We start from the raw sequence: 24158 nt of genomic DNA, 5'->3' as shown, positions 1-24158 counted from the left end.
ATATTCACACGCAGACACATCTGTTTCTGAGAGGTCCAGGCAAAGACTATAAAGGCCTGTTGCTGACCAAGTTTGCGGAAGAGGTGCTTGTCATTGACTCCCCAAATGATGTTAACATACTGCAAGAGGATCTTACAGCAACTAATGATTGGTGCTAAAGTCATGGCCTCAAGCTAAATTCAGAAGAATGTGTCATTATACCATTCAGCAAAAACCTGACCTGTATTGATTACCACATCAAGTGCAACCCCTTAAACACACAACCTGTGGTGACAGACTTGGGTACTCAGGTTGATAACCTCAGATTCGACCAGTATGTAGTGGCAGTGGTCAGAAAAGCCTTTTACTTGTTTTATCTCATAAGTAAAGGGATTGCATCCAGAAAAAAAAGGTTATTACCTTTCTATACTCCTCCATCATTAGACCAATACTAGAGTACACTGCCTCGTTTGGGCTGTACCCTGCCAAATATCTGCACCAGCTGGAAAGGCCACTGAAATACCTCACAAAGAGAATCCATGGCCTCCAACGCCTGTCCTTTGCAGACAGGCTCAAATCACTATCACTCTACTCGGTATTGTACTGATTGCTCAGGGGTGATTTGTGTCTTGTCTACAAGGCAATCTCAGACCCTGCCCTACTAGAGATTCTCTGTATCTGTAAGTTTAACTTGTCATGCACTACCCACTCAAAAAGCCTGAATCTAATATGCAGCATCAACAAAACCTGCTGGAGAGACTGGCTGGTCTCCCAGAGGCTGCCTCATCTGTGGAACAGACTTCCCATACACGTCAAACAGAGCACCTCGCTGATTCTCTTCAAGCGCAAACTTCATGAGTGGATGGGAAACCACAAATTTGTCTCTGGTTCCACCTGTGTTTCTCACTGACAGGTACAACAGGTGCTGACTGAGGATTCTTTTTGGGGATAAACTCTTGGCTAGGCTTGGAAAGGCCTTACAGCCATTAGCCTCGTAACCTCCTATGATTATGAAAAATATATGATAGAAGTTTGTGACACATTGACTTTTGCTGAAATTACTTCTAATGATGTGAAAATATTTCTATGAGTTGCAAATTAATGATGATTTCACAGTACATTTATTTAATTATTTTAATGTGCCCTGCCCCATTGTACCGATAATATATGGGCTCCCATGATACACAAATGCCTTAATAAGCAACCATTGAGACCTGCTGTATCTGGGAATGGGTGGATTACTGAACCCATTTCCATATATCTGCAGTCTATTTTTTGCGAATTGCTCATGAAAGTAAGTTATATTAAGGACACAAATGTTTTTTTTTCATCATCTCTGTGAATGGTATATTTTTGTCACAATGGACAAATTCATTATTCATTGTGATCCCCCATGATTTTGGTATTGAGACTATATAGAATTTATGTATTCATGGAGGAATGAAAGGGAGAGAAATAGAGCTACTGGATCTTATCCTGAATAATATCTTTATGTTCCCAAACACCATTTATCAACAAAACGCAGTAGTGGCTAATGCGTATGCTAATATAGTAATTGGATGCTGAGAAGAACAATATTTGTACAATGGTCCACCACAATATGCAGGAAATGTTATCTTTTTCATGCCATTTATGGATGACATGTTCCTGATTTGGAAAGGGGATATGTTTGGCTTAGTTTCACTGAGTATCTTAATAGTAGCACAGACTTTTTTGAGTTTTACTGCCTTTAATTCTAGGGATGCCATAAGCTATTTGGATGTTAAAGTGAAGAGGCAAGATGATAGCATTACAGCTAGCTGTAGGAAAGAGATATGAGCAAATAAGTACATACATAGGAGCAGTATGTATGCTGGCCATGTGTTTAGGCGTATAATGAAAAGTAAAAACGTTACATATTAGTAGACTGAATACGAATGATAATAGGTGCAATAAGCAGATGGATGACATGATAGTGGACTTTAAAGAAAGGGGTGATGAGGTTGATTCTCTGGTGAAGTCAAACCTTTTTTCTACAATCGGGTGGTGAATACACAAATTACTGGGGGTAATGGTAAATCTGAATGGCTATGCAATTTGACTACGTACAGTAGGGCTAGGGAGATCCAAAATATTATCCTTAAAAATTGGAGGTTATTGTCAGCTGTACCTGAAATCAGCTATGTTATAGGTGAGAGATTGAGTGTCTTATAGAAATAGTAAGCATTTGAAGAAACACTTATAAGGATTTTCAAGGTGCAGAAAATAAGTGTTGCAGCAAAACAGGGACTTTCACATGTTTTTGTATGCTGCCCTGATACTTTTACAGTTCCAGAATTTGTGCATCCTGTAACTGGAAAGGTATATAATTTTAAAGTATTTGCTACATGCAGCACTTACTGTATAGTTTATCTTGCTACCTCCATGCAATGTACAACTTTTTTTATAGTATAAGTGGTTAATGATGCTTTAAGCGGATGCTAAACCTGGAGTTAATACAGCTGTAAGCCTAAAACCTGTTTTGAAAAAGATGCAGAGGATTTTATGGAAATAAACTTGTTTGTCTGAATGTATTTTTAGGTATGTTCTATATAATTTAGTATAAGAAGACTTTCTACTATTTGTATAGCTATGGTCTTATCTGTTTTGACATTGTAAAATGTATTCCACCTGACACTGTTGATATCGTATAGCTTAAAAGATTTTGTTTGCACTGCACGTACTGGAGCTTTTCTCTATGGGTAACAGTTGAAAAAGTGGCCTTTGTGTCCAGCCAGACTTCACCAGTCAACAAATGTAAAACAAGTAAATAAGTCTGACTAAACCTTTCTCTGAATTTATGAATTTTAAAGCTTTGGGTCTTCAACTTTCAATATGGTCTAATTCAGTGGATCAGTCATTTACCAAGATTCAACTTGAGGTTGAAAAGTAGCAAAATCTGGTTGTCCTTTAGGACCAGGATATCATCCCATGGTTTCCCTGTAAGAAGGAAACAATCATTCACAAAAAAAACAAAATTGTGACTTCTTTGGACTAGAGTTGCCAACCTGAGGAGTTAAAGTACTAATTACTTCAAAACTCCAGGCTTTAAATCATCAATATAAAAACCATACCAAAGAGTGGGCAACCCTGCCCTGGTACCTTTGTGAAAGAGAAATTTGTCTAAGGTTTGGAAGATGCTTGGTACGGTGACTAAAAGCAATACATTCAGACATGCCATTAACAAGTAGTTTGTATAGAAGAATAAGGCTATAAGCTGTTAAGCTGCTTCTTGTAAAAAATGATTTGATTCTCTAAGCCTCCATTTGCCTCCTGTCTGATTATTAACAAGTCTTTCATCCAGTGGTGCATTTGGAAAACTGGGCTAGGCTCCTCAATGATCTCCTGGAGCTCATGCCTACTAACTACTTGTAAACCTTCCAATGAGGTGGTGTTCTGAAGCCTGAGAAGTTGTTTCTTGGCTTTTATTTGGAGCCAGTTTTCATGAGCTGACTTAGAGAAGTGAAAAGCAGACTTAATTCTGATTTCTAATAAAATTTAACTTGTATTTAAAATATAAACATTTACCATGAGAGATGGCACCTCAGCAATTCCCTTTCACAAGGTTGCAACCCCTTGAGCACTCTTCAGGGAATTCTTACTGCCAGTCATGGAGGACACTTTTCAGGGAATTCTCACTGCTTGTCATGTGATGGAGGACACCTAGTAACAATCTCAATGTTTGGCATTGGAGCTCCTTGTTACAGGCAGCATGGTCAAGGCAGCATGTTTACAAACAGGTAGCACCCTGTATTCAGTCACAGCTGAGGAACTAGAATTCATTCCCTTCCTTGTCAAGTTTTAAGGGGGTAACATTTTAACCTTGTTTCTATGAGAAATCCTCTTTTTGTGTAATCTTTATTGGACTGCTTTTGAGTGTGTCTTTAGTGGATTTAAATGTCGGACTGTTGGTCCCTCATGATGCTCAGAGCTGCTCATAATTTTGGAACTTTTGTATGATTTGCTGACAGTCTGCTTTTACCTGGAGCAATTCGTTACTGAAAAGACAAAAATAAGTATTTTTTGCACTTCTTTTGTAAATTGTTACTGTATTGCATCAGTTTCTTAACTATTTGCTCTTTTTTTCTGCATTTTATATAAAAACTGTACTGTCTGGTGCTGCTTTAAGTAGTTAATTTCATTGTATTACATTGTATCTGTTAGTTGTAGCATGTTGTAGGTAGCTTGTGTGGTCTTGTTATACTTGGGCTCCAAACCAGCTATTCTACATCAAAAAGTTTTTTTTCTTCACCCTTTTGGCAGAAGTGTACTGATCTAACCTGTCTGAGTTGGGGAATGCTGGGGGAAGGCTTACTGTGTGCTTTTCTGTTTCGTAGGTAGCTTAAAACTTTCTCTTGGATTGTATTTAAGCCTTGCATTTGCACAGTGCTGATATTCTTTGTGTTTCATTGTTGCAGTCATCACATTTGGGTTATCTGCTTGCAGTAGCCCTCAGTCGGCCGGATTAACAAAGTCTTGGGTTCTGCATCAGTTGCTGTCTCATCTTCCATGACATTAGGTAGTCAGGGGTATAAACATGCAGCCAGTGCCATTACATCAGTCTTTCTTGCCATGCGGTGCCCAAAGCAGAAGCAGTTCGCAAGTGGTCGGCCAACTCCTGAAATTTTCATTTTTGAGTTTCAGAACCAAAGTCTTCAACTAAGCTAAGTACCCCGTTGGGGAAACTTTTCTTGCTCTAAACTGATGTCAGTAAAAGTCAATAATTGTATTTCTTGTGGAAAGCAAATACCTCATAGAAATTTTAATTTGTACTGTACTCCTTGCCTAGGCCCTGACCATGACGTACCTCGCTGTCATTTTTGTGCCTTATTTAAACAATGAACTGTCCATCATTGGTTTATTTATGCTTCTAAATATTTTAGTACTCTGTTTAATTATCCTGATATGGCTTTGGTAAGCCTCCTGACTACCGACATTCTGAAAAAACGCAAAGATAAAGACAGAGACAGACCTCATAGGTCCAAAGCTGCCCACGACTCTTCTCCTTAGCTAGTCGCCAGTTCACCGGTACTCAGTGACGCGCTTTTGCAGCCCCTGATACCCGCTACTTCAGATTCACAGGCCTCTACTGAGACCCATTCGTAGTCCAGTATGCTGCGAGATGCTTCAACTGTGGAACCTGCGGATGTCTCTACCTTGGATGGGTCTGGAGCTGCTGTGCAGGCATCGACTTCTGAGGGTGTATTCAGGCCTACTGACTTGCATATTAAACCAACGCCATCTTCTTCTTCAAGGCCTAAAACTCAATCCATGCGTAGAAAACCGATGCCCAGACTGCATGATCAGGCCTCTATGCCTAAAAAACGAATGTTAAGAATGGCTGAAGACATTATTACTTTAATCAGGGGAAGAAAACCTTCCCCCTCTAAGAGACCTAGGACTGAGTTTGCTTACGATTCTTCTGATCAAGATTCTGAAATTTCTGTTTCCTCTGATGACCAGGATTTACTCTCATCTACCTATGAGGATTCTGATGCTGAGGACTCTATTCTGTCTGCTTCCCCTCCAGAGAATTTCTCTTGTGGTGAAACCTTGCGTACTCTTTGGGAACATTTTCGCTGGGAAAGCCAGGATTACTCTGACTTTAAAAAGAGGCTTAGGGCTTTCTTACTCCTAACCCAACACAGGCCTTTAGCTATCCCCCCTCTACTGGACATTGTTGATAATGCCTTTTCGGAATCTAGCTTGGCCCCTGACTCTTTACCTCCTGCTCCCAGAAAACCTGATAAATATTACAGGGTTCCTGACTCTCACAAGTTCCTTTTTAAAAATCCTACAGCAGGTCCTGAGACCATTTCACAGGGACCCAAGGGCATTAAGGCTATTACTGCCAAAAATCCTACCCCCTCTGATAGAGATTCCAGGGCACTGAATAGATGCGGTAAGAAGGTATACACTTCTGCAACCTTGGCCATTAGGGCCTTAAACTGCCAGATTCATATGTTAAAATATCAGCAACATATTATTGGATTGCTTAAACAGAAAAAGATGTTGATTCCTGCCTGTGCTGAAAATAAAGATTTACAGGATTTAATGCATTCTGCTGAACAAGTTAGAAAACATACTTTGCAATGTGGTTTTGATTCACTAGAGGCATCTTCCAGGGCTGCTGTCACTGGGTCTGTACTTAGGTTTGCTTGGCTTAAGGAGTAATCTTCGCCAGGTCATGTTAAAGCTAAATTGCTGGATGCTCCCTTAAACCAAGAAAGCCTGTTTGACAACAAAGCAGAAGTACTACTTAAAAAGATGGAGGAAAAAGCTAAATCTATGCTAACTGTTAAAGATTTCTTGCAAGTACAGCTTCCCAGATTTAGTAGGCATTGGCCTTCTAAAAATTGGTCCTTTCCTGCCTCTTCCAGGTCTTCTCAGTCCAAACCTAGAACCAGCAGAACACCCAGGCTTCAGTCCCAAGGTACTCGCAGGGCTAAGCAGCGGGGGGCTCCCACTTCCAAAGCAGGGAGTGGTAAGACTCCCCCCAATGGTAAACTGTTTCAATAACTTAACTTTAAATCTTCCAAGCCTTGCACAACTGACTGCTCCCTTAGGGGGGAAGATTACCCGGCAGGCAAAAAATTGGAAACTCATTACCCAGGACAAATGGGTTTTAAATATAGTTTCCCAAGGATACAGATTTCACTTCCATATATTACCAACCTTAAAAGGTTGGCCAGAGCTACCACTAAATCAGTGGGCAGAGGCTCAAAAGCAAATTCTCATTCTCTTAAGCATCAGGGCTATTCAGCCTGTTCCAGAAGAGGAACGGGGACAAGGTTTCTACTCAAGACTTTTCCTGGTGCCCAGAAAAGACCACTCCTGGCATCCTTAACTGGATCTTTCTATTCTAAATACATTTTTGGTGACTCCAAAATTCAAGATGCTAACTCTTCAGCTGCTTCCTATGCTAGGCAAAGATGCCTGGTTGGTTGGATTCAAAGATGGCCGCCGACTAGACTGCTCCCTATTCATTGAGCTCCTCACTGCTATGTAATTACCGGCTACTTTTAACTACTTATAAGCGAAATTTCTCCACAGTTTTTTTTACAGAAATTATCTCTGATACAAGTCCTTGACTTTGGGATTGTTTATTTTTGGAAAAAGGTAAATTTTTGGATTATTTTACCTCAGAATACTTTTGGTTTCAACAGTCTTTGGACAAGTGCTCTCCAGATGCTTATCTCTGTGTCAGTTTCTCTGTTTTCACACCTCTAACCTGGGCATGGCTGGCAACTCAGATTCCATGGATGCACAGACAACTAAGGCCAAATTCTCTTCTATGCTTTCTCCAGAGAAGGACACTAGCTCCAAGAGACTTAAAACCTCTAAATCATCTACTGAAATCATAAAAGTAAGTGCAAAAGAAAAAAATGATTCTAATTTTCATTTAGAAGACTTAAAAATGGCATTACAACCCATTCAGAGTGCTATACAGAATTTTTCTGACCAATTTACTGATTTTGGTAAAACTTTAAAACAGATTAATGAAAGAATGGACATTCTTGAAAATAAGTATTTAGCCATAGAAATAAGAGCAGAATCTATTGAAAATGACTTAAAATCTAAAGATAATCTAATTGCTGATTTACAAGCTAAAGTTCTGGATTTGGAAGCAAGGAGCCGGAGAAATAACATAATAATTAGAGGATTGCCGGAATCTTATGAAAATCAAAACTTAATTTCAGTGACTAAACAAATATTTGAGGCTTTACTTAATTGTGAAACAAATACAACAACTTTAACTGTAGAAAGAGCACACAGAGCCCTGCGTGTTAGACAAGACTCTACTTCACCTCGGATTATATACACAAGGTTATTAAACTTTCAAGACACCCAGCGTATCTTAGAAACAGCCAAAAGTAAAAAATATATCATCTGGAATAAACATAAATTTACTTTTTCACAGGATTTACCAGCTCAAATAAAATTAAACAGACAAAAACTGTCTCCATTCTGTGCAGACCTGATTAAAAGGGGAATAAAATTTAGGATGCGTTATCCTAATACTCTTTCTTTCAACTATAATGACAGGACTTATGTGTACACAGACCCACAAGAAGCAAAAGACATATTCTTAAAAGTATTCAAGGCTCTTCCTGCTAATGACACACAAAAATAAAACTCATAATTATTGATGTTTTAAGTTTGTGAGCTAACCTTTAATACTATGTCTTTTTTTTTCTTTTTTTCATAATATTGATTATATGACATAGCTTTGACAGGTGAAAAAATAACTCATCTTTTTTGTATATGAAACATGTGTTTTAATGTTTCTTGGAGTTGTCGCAAACTCACATATTAATATTCCAGAATGTTACTCCTTTACAATATACCAACATCAACTTGGCATTGTTTACATGAAAAAGTAATGTTTCTTCATCTAAGAATACATCATCAGGATGGAGGGAATAATATCTGGTCTCTCGTGCTACAGAGTCACTAATCTTCACTGAATGCCTTGGTTTTGTCTTTGGAATTATTCACGAGCCTTTTACCTTGGTGTATACTCTCTGGATGTCACTAGCGACACTAGGGTAATGCAATTATTTTTATCTGATCAGAATTGTGTTGCTCGTGCTGCATACTCTTGTGGTCTGATGACAAGTCTTCGGAAAGAAAGCTGAAAAGGATGTAAACATTTGTTTCCGATTGTCTGCTTGCACAGAATATGGTTTCTTGTTCCACTGATATCCCGCATTTGAAGAACTGCTGATTTCATCCTTGGAAACTGTGTTTTGACTTCAGCAGCACTGCTTCTCGCAAGTAAGTGGCTTTCTTTCTTGTAGGTTGTGACAGTGGGCTTTACGTGATTCAGGAAGTCCTTTTCTCATACTGGACTGGTACTACGTGCGTGCGGAAGCATTTAAGCCTTTATAACTAACTTTTAAGCTAAAACACTGTGTAATATAGATTGAAAACTTGTTTTTAGCTATAAATTTTACATGTAGTTGGTGCATAACAAATCTAATATTCAGGAGATAATTTATTTTACACATCTATTATCTACTAAGCGCTGACAACTTTAAATGCCATCTACAAGAACACTTATTGTGCTTAATATGCTGCAGTTGGTATATTGGGCCAATTGCAAAAAATGTGGAATATTTTATTTTTATAATTTAGGTATATATTTTCTGTTAAAAATATATTTTTACTTGTATACTTTTAATGACAATACTGGAAGTGTTAGGGTGTAATATTACCCTATAGGGTTAGTTGAAGCCCTTGGTAATTATCACAGTATACATGAATGCATTTTCTCATATTATACTTACATTTATGATAAATATTAAAATATCATCCTACATATTATATTTATGTTATGTTAAAGAATATGAGACTCAGGTGATTTCATCGATATTGATTGACCTTTTACTAGACTGATGTTCGCATTACTAATTGGATTTTCATATACCTGTGTCATACAATTTGTTTTTAAAGATAGTAAAGTTGATTAATCAGAGATACTCTGTTTAAAGGATTTAGTACTACAAAGCAATATAGTGTATATTTGAATGTGAAGATTTTAAATTCTTAATTACATTAATCCTTTTTGATTATAGACATATTCGTATATTGCTACACATGCATGTATGATCTTTACATGTATAAATATATTAATGTTGCACCAATTAAATTTTTATCTTACTAACATTTTGCATCCTAGATATATACTGTAGTACAAGATTAACTACATATATACTCTGGTCACAATTATATTTAAATTTACAGGAGTTTTTTGAGTACATTTTTGAATGGGGAATGTATATGTCGGGCATCTTGTTTTTGGATAGCTGTGTAAATATGTTTAGTTTTGTTAACCTGGTTATAGTCCTTTTTAGGACTTTACTTAAATTTTCTTCACATATGTATGTGATTTTGGTAACCAAGTTTTTAAATTGTATATGTAGTTATTTTCATCTTCCCTTGGTTTAGGTGGGTAGGCACTGGGGTAGGGAAGAGCAAAACTTATGAGTTTAGAGTTAACTTTGCATTGAAACATACACCTCTAGGTATTTGTTATAATGAGACTAAGTTTGGTTTAATTTCCACATTTATACTTTACTTAATCACAAACAATCTATATTTTAACATCTTCTTTAACAGACCTTTAATAAGTATATGACTAATTTATTAATAATTGATTCCTGGAACGTAAGGGGGATCTAAAATAAAGATAAGAAATCCTTATTATATCATTTAATGTATAAATCACAAGCCAATATATGTTTTTTGCAAGAAACACATATTCCTAGGGACAACTGGAACAAAGTAAGAAATAAAAAATGGATTAAGAAAATAATAGCTTCAGGGGACACTTTTAATTCTAGGGGGATGGCTATTATAGTTAAGCAAAAATTCCAAGGAACTATTATTGAAGAAAAATATGACGATAAAGGTAGATGGTGCTATTTTACAGCTTTCATACATAATTTGGACAAACCACTACTGATACTAAATCTTTATGGCCCTTGTAGTGATCAACATACTTTTATATTTCAGATTTACAACATACTTTCATCATACAAAGATCACTTTGTTATTTTGGGAGAGGATTTGAATGCTGTAATTAACCCGGTCATAGATCGTACAAATTATTCCTCTTCATATAATCAGCAAGCATCCTTCGCTTTGGAGGACTTAATATTAGAGTATAATCTTATAGACCCTCTACAACTCACTAAATACTCAAATAATATTGATACTTATACCTATTCTAAATGCTATCATTCATGGTCTAAATTGGATTTTTTTCTTATTTCAAATTCCCTTTCACAGTTATTAATGGATTTCACTACTGAACCTAGATTTCTATCTGATCACTCTAGAATCTTAGTAAAATTAAATCTAAATTTTAACCTGAGTCATAAACTCAAAAGGAATAACTGGACATTAAACAATAACTTGCTCTCTAACGAAGAAATTAGTAAAATGTGTATAGAAATAATTCAGGAAATGGAAAATGAGTTAGATTCAACAGATATTCCCTATGATGTGCAGTGGGAGGCATGCAAAGCTAGGTTAAGGGGAATGTTTATTGGTAAGGCTGCATATCTTAAAAAACAACTTAATAGTAAAGAAAGATGTTTAAACCTGAATATTCAATCTCTTGAAAATCAATATTGGCTAAATCCGGACCCCTCATATGAAAAGCAGATTATAGACTTACAAAAGGAACTTATTTTACTACATCAAAACAATCTTTCAATATTGGAGCAAAGATTATTAGCCACTTACTCAGAATGGGCCCAAATTCCTTTCAAAACCTTGGCAAGAATAATTAAGAAAAATTTTGAGAGCTCTAAAATATCGCCCATACAATATAAAGATCAAATATATAGTATGGACAAGGAAGTTTTGCATCTCTTCTCATCACTTTATACAGAGTTATATTCTAAATCTTCTAATTCTATAAATAATAGTCATATAAATAGTTTTTTAAGTTCCATAATATTTCCCACGTTAAATGAAAAACAGCAAAATACTCTTTCATCTCCTCTTACTCTTTTAGAAATTACAGAGTCAATTGATAGGCTAAAGACTGGCAAATCCCCGGGCCCTGATGGTTTTACACCTAACTTTTTTAAATCCTTTAAAACAGTAATTGCTCCCTTTCTCCTTAAGGTATATAACTATATAATTATAAATGACATATCTGATCTCCACTGGAACACTTCAAAAACTATACTAATTCTGAAAAATAGTAAAGATAAGACTGACCCCCGCAACTATAGACCGATTTCATTAATCAATGTAGATATTAAGATTCTGTCTTTGATTCTTGCTAAGAGATTGGAAAATGTCCTTTCATCAATAATTTCGCCAGATCAGACAGGTTTTATGTCTCATAGACACATTTGGGAAAACACCTTGACCTTGGAATCTATTATACATCTTACAAAACATGATAATAATCCATTGTATGCACTGATCTTGGATGCATCAAATGCATTTGATAGAGTGTGTTGGAATTTTCTCTTTCAGACTATGTCATGTTTTAATTTCCCCATTACATTTATAAATTTTATCAAAACTGTACAAAAAATCCTTTACTAGACTATATATTAACAGAATCACTTCAAGTCCTATAAAGCTGACTAATGGTACGAGACAGGGTTGTCCTTTATCTCCTTTTCTTTTAAACATATATTTGGAACCTTTACTTTTGTACATATCACAAAATACATTTCACAAAATTCCTAGGATTCTTAACAATAATTTATTTTTCTCTGCCTTTGCGGATGACGTAGTTATATTCTTTCAAACTCCTCTCTCAGATTTTAAAAAGATTATGAATTCTATTGAGAAATTTTCTCTTGCATCGGACTATCACATTAATCCTCAAAAGACTCATATTTTTCCTTTGAATCATTTAGCTCATAAATCTTACTTATTCCCTGATTCTCATTTCCATATTACATATGGGGTTAAATATCTGGGTATTAATATGAAGCATAATAGCCTATCTTCATTTCAAAATAACTTATATAAAGTATGGTCAACAATAATGCTAGTTATGCGTAGATGGGAACTTTTGAATCTTTCCCTTCTATCAAAAGCTGCCATAATCAAAATGAATATCCTTCCTAAATTTTTGTACCAATTTAGTTCTTCAGATCAAATAATCCCGAAATCTTTTTTTGACAAAGTTAATAAAGAATTAGCTAAATTGTTGTGGTTCCCTAAGGCAGTTAGAATATCTTATTCTAAATTATCATCTTCCAGAGATGGGGGGGGGGGTTAGGTTTGCCAAATTTTTATCTTTATTACTTAATTGTTTTGGCAAATAAACTTTTGTCCATTTCTAAAAGGAATAACATTCACAATTATAATACATCTAATTGGGTTAGGATTTGTAATCAATATATTATATCCAAGAACATAAACCCTGATGCCTTTCCTTTCATATCTACTGATATCTTGAACACCCTCAAAGTCTCGATTTTCCTAAAACATAAGATCAATGCATTCCAGGAATTATTAAAACTAATCAAAATGGATAAGATTTCATATATACTTCAATTCACCTGAACCCAAATTTTAAGCTGGATAACATCATTTAACCTTTCAAATTTATCCCCTTATAAAAAATATTAAGGTTTGGACATTTCTGAAATATAAAGACGTGTCCCTGGCTGAACTACGTAAGATTCTGAATGTCAACTGTACTTATACTACAATACTACACCAAATAAGGGATGTGGTTATAAATAATCGCAATCTTATGATGCCAAGAGAACAAGATCTCAATAATTTGGAATTGATAATTAAAACATTATTACTACCTGAGAAAATGTCAAAATCTTATAATTTATTAACTAAATTAATACAAGATTCGTCATGTCTTTTCTCGAACTTTTGGGTTATTCATAACCCTCATTTAACAGACAACCAAAAACTGTTGGCCATTAGAAATACTCTGGAATACTCTCCTTTCAAGAAATTGGTTTATACCCAACTGATGATTAATAACAATGCTTATTATACTCCTTCCAAACTTAACAAATTTGACGTGAACAAGTCTCCATCATGCCCTTGTTGTTCTTTTCCCAAAGCTGACCTTTTACACTTTTTTTGGTATTGCCACTTTTCACATAAACTTTGGACTTCCTTGAAAGTAAGGTTACAGAAAATGGGGTACCATAAATCCACTTTATCACGGGAAATTGCAATCTTACACATTCCCATGATTCATCTCTCTAAATTGGATACTCATGTGCTGGTATTCATTTGTTCTCTTATTAAACTGTACATTACCAAAAACTGGCTTGATCGCACTAAATTAAATTGGAATGCTTTTAGAACAATGGCATATTTGTATATTTATGCACACAAAATTATTTGGAAGAGTCCTAAGAAAAGGGTTTTAAATAATAAAGTTTTAGAGAAGGTCCTCTTCATTATTAATAGTGATTAAATAGTTATCATATTCATTGTCACAATACATTATGTGGATTTATTTACTCTCATACTTCACTTTCTCATATTGGCTATAGTCTCATTTCATATTTTGATTCTTGGTTATCAATTGTATATATTGTTGCATATTGTTTTGCTCTCACCTTCATGAGTTGAAATGCATTATTACAAGGTGTATAAATTCAATCAACTCCTATATGATAAGATTTATAATGTTTTGTTTTTTTATGTCATACTTTATAAATCAATAAAAAGATTTTTGAGAAAAAAAAAAGATGCCTGGTTGGCAACACTGGATTTAAAGGAACCTTACCTGCACATCCCAATCAGGGAATCTTGCAGAAGATACCTACGCTTCAAAGCAGGCTACATGCACTATCAGTTCTCTGCACTGCCCTTTGGCATATCTACTGTGCCCAGGGTATTCACAAAGTGCCTAGCTCCAGGACATACTATTGAATCATTTGGCATTTGTACAGAAATTGCTAACTTCTCTGGGGTACACCATAAACAAAAAGAAATCACATCTTGTACCCTGCCAACAAATTGTATTCCTGGGAGCAAGCTTGAACACAACTTCCCAGATGGCTTCTCTCACATCAGAAAAACAAGTTCATTTGACAGCCTACTTCAAACTACTGGCCACAAAGACCCAGCTATCTGCAAGGAAAATACTGCAAGCCCTATGGTTCATGGCATCCTGCATTCTACTTATTCCATATGCAAGACTGCATATGAGGAAACTACAATGGTATCTAAAAAGCCTATGGTGTCAACATTCTCAGGATCTAGAAACAATGATTCCTATCATTCCTTGTGTACAGATAAGAGTTCCTTTGGTGGGCAGATGCCTGTCACCAAAACAAGGGACTGCCATTCACTCTACCCCCTGCCTCCCAAACCCTATCAACAGATGCATCAGACTATGCATGGGGGGTTCACTTGGCAGGGAAGTGCATTCAGGGCAAATGGAACTCAAGTCAAATGCAGCTGCACATCAATCAGAAAGAAATGATAGCTGTACAGAATACTCTGACAGCCTTCAAGGACCACATCCTTCCAGGGCAAGTAATGGTAAAGATGGGCAACACCACTGTTATGTGGTACAGAAACAAGCAGGGAGGAAACCACTCATACCCTCTCTGCAGACTAGCCATGGCTCTGTGGAACACAGCCTTGAGCTACCAAGTGCACCTACAGGCTCACTTCCTGCGAGGAAAGCTAAACACACTGGCAGACGACCCAAGCAGAAATGTCATGGACCCACGAGTGGAAACTGGAACCAGAGATATTCAACATGGTGAGAAACAAATGGGGGAGCCCAGATATAGACCTGTTTGCCTCCCCCCAAAACTACCGATTGGAAAAATTCTGCGCAAGGACTCCCCACAAACAAGCTTGGAAAGTGGATGCCCTGTCTTTCATCAGTTTATGCCTTTCCCCCTCTGCCTCTCCTCTCCAAGGTACTACTAAAGATCAAACAGGACAAACCAAGGATGATATTGATTACACCAGACTGGCCACGCCAACACTGGTGTGTACCCCCATTTGCCCAGTGTGTCACTGCTGGCACCATGGCACCTGCCTCAGACCCCTGTCCTGTTGTCCCAGCAGGAGGGCCAGATTCTGTACCCACTGCTTCAAACCCTGAACTTGGCAGCCTGGCTAATTACCTGATCTCTCCATTACCATCCCTCAGTAAGCAAGTGTTGGATGTCATTCTGGAGGCAAGGAGGCCTAGTACTAGAAAATCCTATGCTGAAAAATGGAAAAGATTTTGTTCCTGGAACCAAGCTCAGGGGATGGGCACAGCAACACCAAGTTTACCTCAGATTCTTCAATACCTAACCGAGATGCTGCACAAGGGCCTTTCCTTTTCCTTCATCAAAATTCATGCCTCAGCCATTTCTGTTCATTACAACACAGAACCACCCCTCTTCTCTCAACCACTGCTGAAGCAGTTCCTCATAGGGGCCAAGAACTTAAGACCATCCAGGAGAGCCCTTACTCCAGCCTGAGACCTTAACTTTGTATTGGAAAAAACTCACTCTACCTCCTTTTGAGCCAGCTGCAAATGCAGAGTTGAAATTCCTTTCTTGGAAAACAGCCTTTCTTTTAGCCATCACTTCACCCAGAAGGGTGTCTGAATTACAGGCCCTCATGGCAGTGGAGCCTTTCATCATTTTTCATGTGGATAGGGTGTTCCTCAGGACCAATCTCTCCTTTATGCCCAAGGTGGTATCCAATGTGGCCCTTAATCAGTCCATTCATTTGCCATCCTTCTTTTCTAATCCGCAGAACAAAGGGGAGCGAATACTGCACTCCTTAGATGTGCACAGTCAACTTAGATTTTATTTTAACAGGACTAAACCTCTCAGGAAATATGAACAACTGCTGGTTGTATTTGCTGCAGGGGCAGAGGGGAAGGCCATTTCACAGCAAACCATTTCTAAATGGATAGGCCATTGCATTAATTTCTGCTATAAGCACCATGGAAAACCTACCCCACAGGGGATTGGACCACATTCTACCAGGGCTGCATATACCTCTACAGCCTTTCTCAGAGGTGTCCCTACCAGAGACATACCTTCACCAAGCATTACCATTACCATTTTTCTCTAAATCCAGAGCTGGCTTTGTCACTGCAGTCTTGCAGGGCCTTATAGCTGGTCCTAATGCTATCTAATTTCCTCCTCCCATCCTTAGCTGTGGGAATCTACCCAAATGTGATGACTGCAACAGTGAAACATGAAGAACATAGTACAGTTGTGTACACTTACCATAAATGTAGATGTTCCAGTGTATTCACTGTTGCAGTCCTAGTTACCTTCCCTACAACCCCCTGACTTCCATTGGCTATACTTCTATTCTTGCTTACTATGTTTAAAGCTTTTTGGTGTATTTTTTTTGTTGGAAGTGTAACCATATATATATTTATATATTTGTTTCCCATTATGGGGGCACCTGACATCTGGGGCACGAAAAACTGATGTAATGGCATCAGCTGCATGCTTTATACCCCTGACTACCTGACGTCATGGAAGATGAGACAGCAACCGACACAGGACCCAAGACTGTATTAATAAGGTGAACTGAGGGCTACTGCAAGCAGATAACCCAATTGTGATGACTGCAACAGAGAATACACTCTAACATCTACATTTATGGTAAGTGTACACAACTGTACATTCTTTATGCAGTGGCAGTTAGCGTGCCTTGTATAGATGCAAAATCTGTGAAGATCAGTTTTTCTCTAAACAGCTGTCAGTGGAATCCTTCCAAGCTTTTTGGCTGCTCTAAGAGCAGGTCAGTTGTGCACTGAGCAGTGTTGCCTCACTAGGTCAACCTTAGACTACAAAATTTATAGGTCCTTCTTGTAGTCTCAGTGCTACCTGCAAAGTGCTGTCAAATTAACCCATTCCCTTTCCTAATTAAACATACAGTAAAAACTTACTATCATGGATGGGCAGCTTTCCATCATCTCTCAGGCCAGCCTCATAGACATGGACATTCTGAGGCAATGTAGCAAATGTTTCATGTATACTGACAACCACTTACTGCTGAAACAAATACTTGATGTGAGCGATGTAGTTTCACTATGAAATTGGAGGCTAGACTCTCACATAAGGACAAATTGAATGCCAAACAGGTTGTCAGCACACACATCACTTTCCATACTAAATAAGGACATGACACACATACCCACATATGCAGAGGTATCACTAATAACTTACCAAAAGATCATAGGCCTCCCAAACTGAAACCACTTACACATACAACAGTGCAAAAGACCACAACACACAACAGTGTCTCAATATACAAGCCTGTAAGGCGTAACACCACAAAAACTAATGTATTGGTCATGGGAGACTCCATAATGAGACATACAGATGTTTCCCTCACTAGGCTAGATAAGGAGCAGTTTATGGTTAGCTGTCTGTCAGGTGCCAGAATCCATCAAGTTATTCAACCACAAGTACTAGTACAATTCCATCACATTCCATGTGGGGGGGTGAATGTTTTGAGATAAGCCCATCTGGATTATACAAAGAGATACATGACTGAGCTCTGAATGTGTGTCACATGCAGGTATAAGCCTAGCCTTAAGCAGCATTCTACTTTTCCAAGTAGTATGCCACAATACAAACAAAAAAATTATTGACTTTAACAATTGGCTAAGCTTCTGGTGTCAGTTCAAGGGGATCCAATATGTGTCAGACTGGGAAGACAGTTGACAGGCCACACTGCTTTACACCTGTCTATTGTAGGCTATCAGATACTGGCAAAGGCATTAGCCACCCCTATCTTGCTGTTTTTAGGCAGTGTCTAAATAACTAAACTCCCAACATGACAAACTCATCTCTAGATAAACTCGGTTTACTGCTGCTTAATGCTATGAATCTCAACAAGAAACTTCACTCTCTGGAAGCACTGCACACCTTGGAAGATGCTGACATCTGTGCAGTCTCAGAGACATGGTTCAAAGCCACAGAAAGCACCCCAGTCATGCAGGGTTACAATGATTTCCATACATTCAGATCACAAACTGAGCATGAAAGAACCAAAGGAGGAGGTCTAGCCATCTTTATTTAAGATAAGTATACCTTGAGACTGGTCAAACAGTATGACTCTCTCTTGAGCTACTCCATGTCCAATTAACTGTAGTCAGAACTCCCTACCACATAGTAACTAGCTGTAGATCCCCCACCAATAACTAGGAAAAGCATACTGTATACCTGGACTTACTGGAGTCACTTGCCATACAGCCCAACATCTTATTCATTGTTGATTTTAACTATTCTTTCATCTAAGGGGAATCATACACCAACACAAACATGCAATCTCAGAGGTTCTTTGACATTGTCAATGTAAATGCTCTGGGGCAGCTAGTCAGCACTCCTGCAAGGAGTTCAAATATCCTGGACATAGTACTCAGTAACATGGTGAAGCAATTTACCCACTGTGTGATGTCCTCCCTGATAAGATCAGACCATAAATCAGTCTAGCTTGATATAATTATAAGGCCAGATACCCCATCAAGCTCAGAAACACTTTAGAATTTTTTGCAGACTGCTTTTAAGATGGCTGTGCATTGAGTAACAGGTCAGTTTCAGCTCTCCCAGTGTGAAAACAGAAACTCGCAAGACAGAGACAGTAAACTCCTTTTTGGCTAAATTTTAGTAACTGGCTAGTAAATGCCTAGATGCCAGCAAAAAAAAGAAATTTAAAGAACCTGTAAGAAAATCAGTCACAAAAGATGAGGAAAAAGATTGGCTGGGAAGAATTCTGCAGCTGTTCAGCAAAAAGCAGTGCAAGTTCCAGCCTTGACGTGACTTCTGGAACCCAGAGGAAAAATAAGCCACATTTACTCGGAGCTGATTAAAATAAATGAACCACTGAAGGATTTATATCAACTCAAATAAAAAGGCTGGAAAAAATGGAAGAAGCTTTGAAAAGATATTCAGATGAATTGATAAAGCTGCAAAAATCAGAGATTGAAATGAAAAGGCTGGCTGAATATGAGACTGCTCAAGAAGAGATGTTTCAAAAATAAAGGAATAATAGGACAAACACCATAGGAAAAAACTAAGATTTTCTGCTGTACCAGAGAAGCTGGAATGAACAGACTGTATTAATTTTATGAATGCACAAATAAGCTATTGGACTTATATTCTACAGCAGGAGTTGTTAACCGAAAGGGCACATCATATGTATGCTCCAAACCTGACCATGAGAATGCAACCTAGACCTCTAATAGTAAAGATGCAGTCCTACCAGCAGTTGATTCTGACAACACTATGGCAGAAGGTCAAAGTACTAAAAGTGTGAGACAGTATTTGTGGAAAATGATTACTCACTGTACACCAGGCAGAAGAGGAGTAAATGTATTCCATTAATCAGGGAATGATGAGAAGCAGGCATGAGATTCAAGCTGCTGTACCCAACTATTTTCAGGATATTCTTTACTAAAGGAATGCAATCATTTTTGATGCAGAGCATGCTAAGGAGGAAATACAAAAGTTTATCCAACAAAAACTGAGCAGTGAACCAGAAGGACATTCTTTTTCTTCTGGTTTTGACCACAGATGGACTGTCAGTGAAGCATTTTCTAATGTTTCAATGGAAAATACTTGAGAGACAGAAAATAGGCACACGAGTTAACTAGAAGAACTGGGTGTACACTGGAAATGAAGCACATACTAGATTTGTGATCAGGAATAAAACAAGTAACTCTGAAATTGACAACTGTAGAATTACACAGCATTAATTATATCAATGAAACATGACAGAACAAGAAAAACTGGAAATATTGGACTTTTTTGACTTTGTGAAACTTGTAAGAGACTGAAAAGCATATGCCCTACTTCATGCCATTAATGTTTGGAAGACCAGTTAGTAGAGGGAACAAGAAAGGAAAGAGTTAACTATAAGTAAAACAATTTTGTTTTTAACAGTAGTATTTTTATAATGAATGATATAATTGCATGCTATAAAGTATAGTAAAGTTTTCTCTGTTATTTTTAAGTGTGATGGGGATAGTGAATTAAACAGGTGCCCCTATTTTTTTTTCCTTTCTTTCCTTTTTTGCTCTTTCTTTCTTACTCAGTTTTAGGAAATGTAGATTTCAGCATTACTTATAGGTGGGAACTAGAATTTGATTTGCAGCAGTGAAGATGTATCTAGAGGCCCAGAAGGGAAAATCTAACAAAGGAGCTTAGATATTTCAATAAATGTATGAAAATATTTGGATTGGAAGATGTGAATTCAGTAGTAGGAGTTCAGAGTGAATTTACATATTCCCCAAGATACAAAAACTGGGCTAGCTTAGAACTGATGATTTACAGAACCATGTGCTTTTCATTGAAAGTTTTAATACTCGTCCAATAACTATTTCAGACAACATGCCAATAATAACTAAAATGCAGGGTAATGAAATAAAAACGAGACACTGGCGCTTACCTGCCTATCTGTTGGAAAGAGGGATTTAAGGAATGGGTAATGAAAATTATTTGAGAGTTATTAGAGAAGATAGCAATTTCTTCTGAAAATAAAGTTAGGGAGTCTGATAAAACTAAAGTGAAAAATTAAGTGGAAATGGAACAGAGATGGTTAAGAAGCAACAAAAATTTAGAGGAACTGACAAATGTTAAAGTATTGCAGAACAGGGGGAATCTCAGAGAACAAGAGGGGCAGTTGCAGAATGTAAAAAAGAAAAAGGATTACTTTGATAATATGCATGAGTTTAGAAAGATGGTTGTTAAGCAACTGATTTTTGATGCTATCGCCAAAGCACAAAAGCTTTTAGCACAATGACTTGGGCAACAGGAACTAGAAAGACCGATCACCAAGCTTGAAAAGCCTATATCAAGGAAGATAACAAGAGCTCCAGCAGAGGTATTAGAAATATTTTGGAAATTTTATGACAGCCTGTAGAAAGCAGGGAAATATGGCAATCAAGAAAAAACGGTACAAATGGAAATATGGCAATCAAGAAAAAAAAGGTACAAATGGAAATGTTTATGGAAGAATTACGTATGCCAAGGTTAGAGGTAGTTGAGGCTCAATTACTAACAGAATAGGATGAGATAAAAGGGTGATGTATAACCAGTCCACAGAAAGTCCCCAGGAATAGATAGTATTCCTGTGGAAGTTTGGAAGCTATGAGGGAAAAAGCTTATAAAGATCTGGAAGGTTTTGCTTAACAATATTTTTAGAGGCGGAGAAGCAGCAACATCCTAGAAGAAAGGTGTTGGCTGTAATACCTGAAGAGAGTAAAGACCCAATCAGATCCAGCTTCATGCAGGCCCATTTCAATTCTAAACCATGTTTATAAAGTGTTTGTGTATAATGGCTAAAAGAATGGCAAAGGTGGTGTCAAAACTGATTTGGATCAGTGTGGTTTTGTGGAAGGGAGGAAAACATTTGACAACATTAACAGAACATTGATGGCCCAAAGAGCAGCAGAAGGTAAGAAAATACAGAGAAAGCATTTGACAAAGTATACTGGGAGCGTATGAGCAGGGCATTCCCTGATAAAATTACAAGGTTGATTAAGAGGGTATATAATGTATCAGAGGTGAAAATTAATGTGGGTGGGTTCCTCTCTAATAATTTCTGTTTGAGCAGAGGAATTAGGCAGCAGTGACTTCTTTCCCCTTTATTTGCATTATATTTAGAAGCATTGTCAAATAAAGTAATGGATTCTGAAATTCAAGGATGTAATTGGTATGGTAGTCAAGAAAAATTGGTTGTATTTGTAGATGATATTTTATACCAGATAAAACCAGAAAAGAACCTTTCAGTGTTGTGGAACATTTTGAGACAGTTTCAAATCTTTTTGGGATACAAAATTAATTGAGCTAAAACAAAGGCAATAGTTGTAAATTCTGTATCCACCCATGAATTGTTTCAGCAATATCCATATTTTTGGGGACATGACAAAAGAGAAGTACGTAGGAGTATGGATTAAGAAGGATTCTGGTGTGGCAGCTAAGGATATGTAGGAAGAGACTAAGCAAAAGGTAATTCAAAAAGTTGTTGTACATTCTGTTTTATGGAGATGGATAGCAAGATACAAGCATTTGAGATGTTTTCAGTCTGTAGTGTTATACACAGATCAGGCATATTTTTATCAACCAGAGGAGAAGTTGTGGAGAAAAATTAAAGAGGTGGAGAATTTAATCTGGAAGGGGAGACGAGAGTGAAGTGGGTTAAGCTAATTCTTCCAACAGAACGAGATGGCTTGGGATTAACTAATTTGATGGGGTATTTCAGAGCTACACGTTTAAGGCTTCTATACTTAGCAAAAGCAGAAACCTATAATTCAAAGTTGAAAGGGATGATGAAATAGGGGGAAGCTCAAGAAACAAGGAGACACTGGGATTTTGGAAGTAATTCAGAAAGAAACAGTGGTGGATATATGTATGTCTCCCAGGTATGCAATAAAGTCTAGATGATTTAGGATTTTTGGTTGGAAGTATTTTTCTATCACAAGTAGACTCCAAAGAATTTTTCCTCAGGTTGATAACAAATGTTGGAGGTGTGATGGGGAAGAAAGAGGTAATTGGGAACATATTTTCTGGGATTGTAATGAGTTGGCAGACTTTAAAAATTCCCCTGCAGACTACTCTATCAGAAATGTGTGAATTGGTATAATTAAAGAAATGATTTTCTTTTCAGCTGTGATACAGAATCGGAATTGCCTAGACATAGTAAGGCCTCGTTGAGTCTAATTATGGCTGCTGTCAAAAAAGCAATTGACTATGAAATGGAAATCAAAGTCTAAACCAACTGTAATGGAAGTAGTGAATACAGAGATAAAAAAAATAGAGATGGGATCTTTAGAAACTACTAGGAGCAAATTACATAAAAAAATGGGAATTGTGCGAACAATACATTTGGAGAAGGAATGAGATTTAAGAGATGGCAGGATTTGAATGATCTATGCAATGTTTGAAAGTGACTAGATAGATTATAAGTGATGTATAATGTTTGCAACTAAAATGATGTCAAAGTGGTTTGTTTTTCTTTATATAAATGTATGATTGCCTATGTCACAAGTTGTAATAAAGATGCTTCTTTAAAAAAAAAAATAAAATTTCCAAGACAAATTACCTCCTACTAAGCGAGGTATAAGAAGTTTTAAAGCCCTCTTTAACACAGATAACATGGACTCCTATCCAGAGGTGTATACCAGTGCCCGTATAACCATTTAAGCAGTTGAATAGAATTGGCTGTACCTAACCTGGTTAAAACCAGGTCTTGCTGAAAAAACGAACCACCCTGGTGGAACCCCTAGCATAAACAGGCTATACAATAAGAAAAAGAAACTAATGTCCATGAACAAGAGGGAACTGGGTCAGCACAGGAAGAAATCCCTCTCTAGCTCAAACAAATTAGAGGTCTTGTCAAGTCCCACAAAGCTAATTAGGAAGCAGAAATAGCCTCTCTAGCTAAGGATAATCACCAGTATCTGAAAGGGAATAGCCCGGCTATGTGCTGAACTGTTTGTGGATGGCACCACCTATACTCAACTGGAGGTAATAGCTGACAGATTTGGAGCCAACTTCACCCCATTGTCCTCTCTAGTCATCCCTCAAAGTATACCTGCTACCATTCCTCAGCGTATTATCTCGAGAGCAGATCATCTTGGCACTCTCCAAGGCCAAAAACATGGCATCAGTGGGACCAGACAACATCCCTGGTTGCCTTTAAAACAACTTAAA

At 37.3% G+C, this 24158-nt stretch overlaps 1 protein-coding gene across 1 annotated transcript in view; it reads left to right on the top strand.

Moving 5' to 3' along the window:
- LOC122792789 (anthrax toxin receptor 2-like) overlaps positions 1-24158 on the top strand; it is a 465974-nt gene that overhangs the window by 188392 nt on the left and 253424 nt on the right. The window lies entirely within an intron of this gene.

This window comes from Protopterus annectens, chromosome 2.part0 (genome assembly GCF_019279795.1).
Source record: "Protopterus annectens isolate FY-2018-M chromosome 2.part0, PAN1.0, whole genome shotgun sequence".
NCBI lineage: Eukaryota > Metazoa > Chordata > Ceratodontiformes > Protopteridae > Protopterus > Protopterus annectens.
Note: the sequence above shows the minus strand (reverse complement) of the source record. Positions and strands in the feature narration are given on the sequence as shown.